The sequence below is a fragment of the Dunckerocampus dactyliophorus genome, unplaced genomic scaffold (assembly GCF_027744805.1).
Source record: "Dunckerocampus dactyliophorus isolate RoL2022-P2 unplaced genomic scaffold, RoL_Ddac_1.1 HiC_scaffold_105, whole genome shotgun sequence".
In the NCBI taxonomy this organism is placed as follows: Eukaryota; Metazoa; Chordata; class Actinopteri; order Syngnathiformes; family Syngnathidae; genus Dunckerocampus; species Dunckerocampus dactyliophorus.
In genome coordinates, this window is record NW_026559804.1 from 18,130 (window position 1) to 25,000 (window position 6,871).

Consider the following 6,871-nt stretch of genomic DNA (forward strand, 5'->3'; position numbering starts at 1 on the left):
TGTCCCTGGATGAAATGAGAAAAAAGGTGAAAAAATGGCAAAGTGTCAAGGGAGCTAGGCAGAAACCCATGCCTAGGGTCCTGGAGCCCAGGGGCCGCGGGAAAGTCTGTGGAGAGCCGCTGTGTCCCTGGATGAAATGAGAAAAAAGGTGAAAAAGTAACAAAGTGTCAAGGGAGAAATTCAGAAACCCAGGCCGAGCTGCCTGGAGCCCAGGGGCGGCTGCAAAGTCTGTGGAGAGCCGCTGTGTCCCTGGATGAAATGAGAAAAAGGGTGAAAAAATGGCAAAGTGTCAAGGGAGAAATTCAGAAACTCAGGCCGAGCTGCCTGGAGCCCAGGGGCGGTTCTAAAGTCTGTGAGAGCCGCTGTGTCCCTGGATGAAATGAGAAAAAGGGTGGAAAAATGGCAAAGTGTCAAGGGAGCTAGGCAGAAACCCATGCCTAGGGTCCTGGAGCCCAGGGGCCGCGGGAAAGTCTGTGGAGAGCCGCTGTGTCCCTGGATGAAATGAGAAAAAAGGTGAAAAAATGGCAAAGTGTCAAGGGAGCTAGGCAGAAACCCATGCCTAGGGTCCTGGAGCCCAGGGGCGGTTCTAAAGTCTGTGAGAGCCGCTGTGTCCCTGGATGAAATGAGAAAAAGGGTGAAAAAATGGCAAAGTGTCAAGGGAGAAATTCAGAAACTCAGGCCGAGCTGCCTGGAGCCCAGGGGCGGTTCTAAAGTCTGTGAGAGCCGCTGTTGCCCTGGATGAAATGAGAAAAAAGGTGAAAAAATGGCAAAGTGTCAAGGGAGCTAGGCAGAAACCCATGCCTAGGGTCCTGGAGCCCAGGGGCGGTTCTAAAGCCTGTGAGAGCCGCTGTTGCCCTGGATGAAATGAGAAAAAAGGTGAAAAAATGGCAAAGTGTCAAGGGAGCTAGGCAGAAACCCATGCCTAGGGTCCTGGAGCCCAGGGGCGGTTCTAAAGTCTGTGAGAGCCGCTGTTGCCCTGGATGAAATGAGAAAAAAGGTGAAAAAATGGCAAAGTGTCAAGGGAGAAATTCAGAAACCCAGGCCGAGCTGCCTGGAGCCCGGGGGCGGCTGCAAAGTCTGTGGAGAGCCGCTGTGTCCCTGGATGAAATGAGAAAAAAGGTGAAAAAATGGCAAAGTGTCAAGGGAGCTAGGCAGAAACCCATGCCTAGGGTCCTGGAGCCCAGGGGCCGCGGGAAAGTCTGTGGAGAGCCGCTGTGTCCCTGGATGAAATGAGAAAAAAGGTGAAAAAATGGCAAAGTGTCAAGGGAAAAATTCAGAAACCCATGCCTAGGGTCCTGGAGCCCAGGGGCGGCTGTAAAGTCTGTGGAGAGCCGCTGTGTCCCTGGATGAAATGAGAAAAAGGGTGGAAAAATGGCAAAGTGTCAAGGGAGCTAGGCAGAAACCCATGCCTAGGGTCCTGGAGCCCAGGGGCCGCGGGAAAGTCTGTGGAGAGCCGCTGTTGCCCTGGATGAAATGAGAAAAAAGGTGAAAAAATGGCAAAGTGTCAAGGGAGAAATTCAGAAACCCAGGCCGAGCTGCCTGGAGCCCAGGGGCGGCTGCAAAGTCTGTGGAGAGCCGCTGTGTCCCTGGATGAAATGAGAAAAAAGGTGAAAAAATGGCAAAGTGTCAAGGGAGCTAGGCAGAAACCCATGCCGAGCTGCCTGGAGCCCAGGGGCGGTTCTAAAGCCTGTGAGAGCCGCTGTGTCCCTGGATGAAATGAGAAAAAGGGTGGAAAAATGGCAAAGTGTCAAGGGAGAAATTCAGAAACCCAGGCCGAGCTGCCTGGAGCCCAGGGGCCGCGGGAAAGTCTGTGGAGAGCCGCTGTGTCCCTGGATGAAATGAGAAAAAAGGTGAAAAAGTAACAAAGTGTCAAGGGAGAAATTCAGAAACCCAGGCCGAGCTGCCTGGAGCCCGGGGGCGGCTGCAAAGTCTGTGGAGAGCCGCTGTGTCCCTGGATGAAATGAGAAAAAAGGTGAAAAAATGGCAAAGTGTCAAGGGAGAAATTCAGAAACCCAGGCCGAGCTGCCTGGAGCCCAGGGGCGGCTGCAAAGTCTGTGGAGAGCCGCTGTGTCCCTGGATGAAATGAGAAAAAAGGTGAAAAAATGGCAAAGTGTCAAGGGAGAAATTCAGAAACCCAGGCCGAGCTGCCTGGAGCCCAGGGGCGGCTGCAAAGTCTGTGGAGAGCCGCTGTGTCCCTGGATGAAATGAGGAAAAAGGTGAAAAAATGGCAAAGTGTCAAGGGAGAAATTCAGAAACCCATGCCTAGGGTCCTGGAGCCCAGGGGCGGCTGTAAAGTCTGTGGAGAGCCGCTGTGTCCCTGGATGAAATGAGAAAAAGGGTGGAAAAATGGCAAAGTGTCAAGGGAGAAATTCAGAAACCCAGGCCGAGCTGCCTGGAGCCCAGGGGCGGCTGCAAAGTCTGTGGAGAGCCGCTGTGTCCCTGGATGAAATGAGAAAAAAGGTGAAAAAATGGCAAAGTGTCAAGGGAGAAATTCAGAAACCCAGGCCGAGCTGCCTGGAGCCCAGGGGCGGTTCTAAAGTCTGTGAGAGCCGCTGTGTCCCTGGATGAAATGAGAAAAAAGGTGAAAAAATGGCAAAGTGTCAAGGGAGAAATTCAGAAACTCAGGCCGAGCTGCCTGGAGCCTCAAAGCGGATAGAAATAGCGTGGAGAGCCGCTGTTAAGCCAGACGCCCTCTGGCGGACACAGGCAGGAGTTGCAGTAAATGCATTGAAGTCAATGGGCGAGAGTAAGCCATGCCTTGCGTCCTGGAGCCCAGGGGCGGTTCTAAAGTCTGTGAGAGCCGCTGTGTCCCTGGATGAAATGAGAAAAAGGGTGAAAAAATGGCAAAGTGTCAAGGGAGCTAGGCAGAAACCCATGCCTAGGGTCCTGGAGCCCAGGGGCGGTTCTAAAGTCTGTGAGAGCCGCTGTGTCCCTGGATGAATTGAGAAAAAGGGTGGAAAAATGGCAAAGTGTCAAGGGAGCTAGGCAGAAACCCATGCCTAGGGTCCTGGAGCCCAGGGGCGGTTCTAAAGTCTGTGAGAGCCGCTGTGTCCCTGGATGAATTGAGAAAAAGGGTGAAAAAATGGCAAAGTGTCAAGGGAGAAATTCAGAAACTCAGGCCGAGCTGCCTGGAGCCCAGGGGCGGTTCTAAAGTGTGTGGAGAGCCGCTGTGTCCCTGGATGAATTGAGAAAAAGGGTGAAAAAATGGCAAAGTGTCAAGGGAGCTAGGCAGAAACCCATGCCTAGGGTCCTGGAGCCCAGGGGCGGCTGCAAAGTCTGTGGAAAGCCGCTGTTGCCCTGGATGAAATGAGAAAAAGGGTGAAAAAATGGCAAAGTGTCAAGGGAGCTAGGCAGAAACCCATGCCTAGGGTCCTGGAGCCCAGGGGCCGCGGGAAAGTCTGTGGAGAGCCGCTGTGTCCCTGGATGAAATGAGAAAAAAGGTGAAAAAATGGCAAAGTGTCAAGGGAGCTAGGCAGAAACCCATGCCTAGGGTCCTGGAGCCCAGGGGCCGCGGGAAAGTCTGTGGAGAGCCGCTGTGTCCCTGGATGAAATGAGAAAAAAGGTGAAAAAGTAACAAAGTGTCAAGGGAGAAATTCAGAAACTCAGGCCGAGCTGCCTGGAGCCCAGGGGCGGCTGTAAAGTCTGTGGAGAGCCGCTGTGTCCCTGGATGAAATGAGAAAAAGGGTGAAAAAATGGCAAAGTGTCAAGGGAAAAATTCAGAAACCCATGCCTAGGGTCCTGGAGCCCAGGGGCGGCTGTAAAGTCTGTGGAGAGCCGCTGTGTCCCTGGATGAATTGAGAAAAAGGGTGAAAAAATGGCAAAGTGTCAAGGGAGCTAGGCAGAAACCCATGCCTAGGGTCCTGGAGCCCAGGGGCGGCTGCAAAGTCTGTGGAGAGCCGCTGTGTCCCTGGATGAAATGAGAAAAAGGGTGGAAAAATGGCAAAGTGTCAAGGGAGCTAGGCAGAAACCCATGCCGAGCTGCCTGGAGCCCAGGGGCGGCTGTAAAGTCTGTGGAGTGCCGCTGTGTCCCTGGATGAAATGAGAAAAAGGGTGAAAAAATGGCAAAGTGTCAAGGGAGAAATTCAGAAACTCAGGCCGAGCTGCCTGGAGCCCAGGGGCGGTTCTAAAGTGTGTGGAGAGCCGCTGTGTCCCTGGATGAATTGAGAAAAAGGGTGAAAAAATGGCAAAGTGTCAAGGGAGAAATTCAGAAACTCAGGCCGAGCTGCCTGGAGCCCAGGGGCGGTTCTAAAGTGTGTGGAGAGCCGCTGTGTCCCTGGATGAATTGAGAAAAAGGGTGAAAAAATGGCAAAGTGTCAAGGGAGCTAGGCAGAAACCCATGCCTAGGGTCCTGGAGCCCAGGGGCGGCTGCAAAGTCTGTGGAAAGCCGCTGTTGCCCTGGATGAAATGAGAAAAAGGGTGAAAAAATGGCAAAGTGTCAAGGGAGCTAGGCAGAAACCCATGCCTAGGGTCCTGGAGCCCAGGGGCCGCGGGAAAGTCTGTGGAGAGCCGCTGTGTCCCTGGATGAAATGAGAAAAAAGGTGAAAAAATGGCAAAGTGTCAAGGGAGCTAGGCAGAAACCCATGCCTAGGGTCCTGGAGCCCAGGGGCCGCGGGAAAGTCTGTGGAGAGCCGCTGTGTCCCTGGATGAAATGAGAAAAAAGGTGAAAAAGTAACAAAGTGTCAAGGGAGAAATTCAGAAACCCAGGCCGAGCTGCCTGGAGCCTCAAAGCGGATAGAAATAGCGTGGAGAGCCGCTGTTAAGCCAGACGCCCTCTGGCGGACACAGGCAGGAGTTGCAGTAAATGCATTGAAGTCAATGGGCGAGAGTACCCAATGCGCCAAAAAAGTGCTGAAAATATGACAAAGTGTCAAATGAATGGGAGTCAATGGGCGAGAGTACCCAATGCGCCAAAAAAGTGCTGAAAATATGACAAAGTGTCAAATGAATGGGAGTCAATGGGCGAGAGTACCCAATGCACAAAAAAAGTGCTGAAAAAGTCCACACGAGCCTAGTCAGAAATGCAGGCCGAGGCGGCTAAAGCCCCAAAGCGGCTATAAAAAGCGTGGAGAGCCGCTGTCGCCCCGGAGGAACGGAGAAAAAGTGCTGAAAAAAGGCCTAAATCCTAACGGACCTAGGCGGAAGTGCAGGCGAGGCGGCAGGAGTCTGAAAACCGCTATAAAAAGCGTGGAGAGCCGCTGTCGCCCCGGAGAAACGGAGAAAAAGTGCTGAAAAAAGGCCTAAATCCTAACGGACCTAGGCGGAAGTGCAGGCGAGGCGGCAGGAGTCTGAAAACGGCTATAAAATGCGTGGAGAGCCGCTGTCGCCCCGGAGAAACGGAGAAAAAGTGCTGAAAAAAGGCCTAAATCCTAACGGACCGAGGCGGAAGTGCAGGCGAGGCGGCAGGAGTCTGAAAACGGCTATAAAATGCGTGGAGAGCCGCTGTCGCCCCGGAGGAACGGAGAAAAAGTGCTGAAAAAAGGCCTAAATCCTAACGGACCGAGGCGGAAGTGCAGGCGAGGCGGCAGGAGTCTGAAAACGGCTATAAAATGCGTGGAGAGCCGCTGTCGCCCCGGAGGAACGGAGAAAAAGTGCTGAAAAAAGGCCTAAATCCTAACGGACCGAGGCGGAAGTGCAGGCGAGGCGGCAGGAGTCTGAAAACGGCTATAAAATGCGTGGAGAGCCGCTGTCGCCCCGGAGGAACGGAGAAAAAGTGCTGAAAAAAGGCCTAAATCCTAACGGACCGAGGCGGAAGTGCAGGCGAGGCGGCAGGAGTCTGAAAGCGGCTATAAAACGCGTGGAGAGCCGCTCGGATGATTTTTCAAAGTGTCAAATGAATGGGAGTGAATGGGGCAGAGTACCCAATGTGTAAAAAAAGTGCTGAAAAAACGACAAAGTCCACACGAGCCTAGTCAGAAATGCAGTCCGAGGCGGCTGGAGCCCCAAAGCGGCTATAAAACGCGTGGAGAGCCGCTCGGATGATTTTTCAAAGTGTCAAATGAATGGGAGTGAATGGGGCAGAGTACCCAATGTGTAAAAAAAGTGCTGAAAAAACGACAAAGTCCACACGAGCCTAGTCAGAAATGCAGTCCGAGGCGGCTGGAGCCCCAAAGCGGCTATAAAACGCGTGGAGAGCCGCTCGGATGATTTTTCAAAGTGTCAAATGAATGGGAGTGAATGGGGCAGAGTACCCAATGTGTAAAAAAAGTGCTGAAAAAACGACAAAGTCCACACGAGCCTAGTCAGAAATGCAGTCCGAGGCGGCTGGAGCCCCAAAGCGGCTATAAAACGCGTGGAGAGCCGCTCGGATGATTTTTCAAAGTGTGAAATGAATGGGAGTGAATGGGGCGGAGTACCCAATGCGCGAAAAAAGTGCTGAAAAAACGACAAAGTCCACACGAGCCTAGTCAGAAATGCAGTCCGAGGCGGCTGGAGCCCCAAAGCGGCTATAAAACGCGTGGAGAGCCGCTCGGATGATTTTTCAAAGTGTGAAATGAATGGGAGTGAATGGGGCGGAGTACCCAATGCGCGAAAAAAGTGCTGAAAAAACGACAAAGTCCACACGAGCCTAGTCAGAAATGAAGGCCGAGGCGGCTGGAGCCCCAAAGCGGCTATAAAATGCGTGGAGAGCCGCTCGGATGATTTTTCTAAGTGTGAAATGAATGGGAGTGAATGGGGCGGAGTACCCAATGCGCGAAAAAAGTGCTGAAAAAACGACAAAGTGTCAAATGAATGGGAGTGAATGGGCGGAGTACCCAATGCGTGAAAAAAGGTCTGGAAAAACGACAAAGTGTCAAATGAATGGGAGTCAATGGGCGGAGTACCCAATGCGCGAAAAAAGTGCTGAAAAAATGACAAAGTGTCAAATGAATGG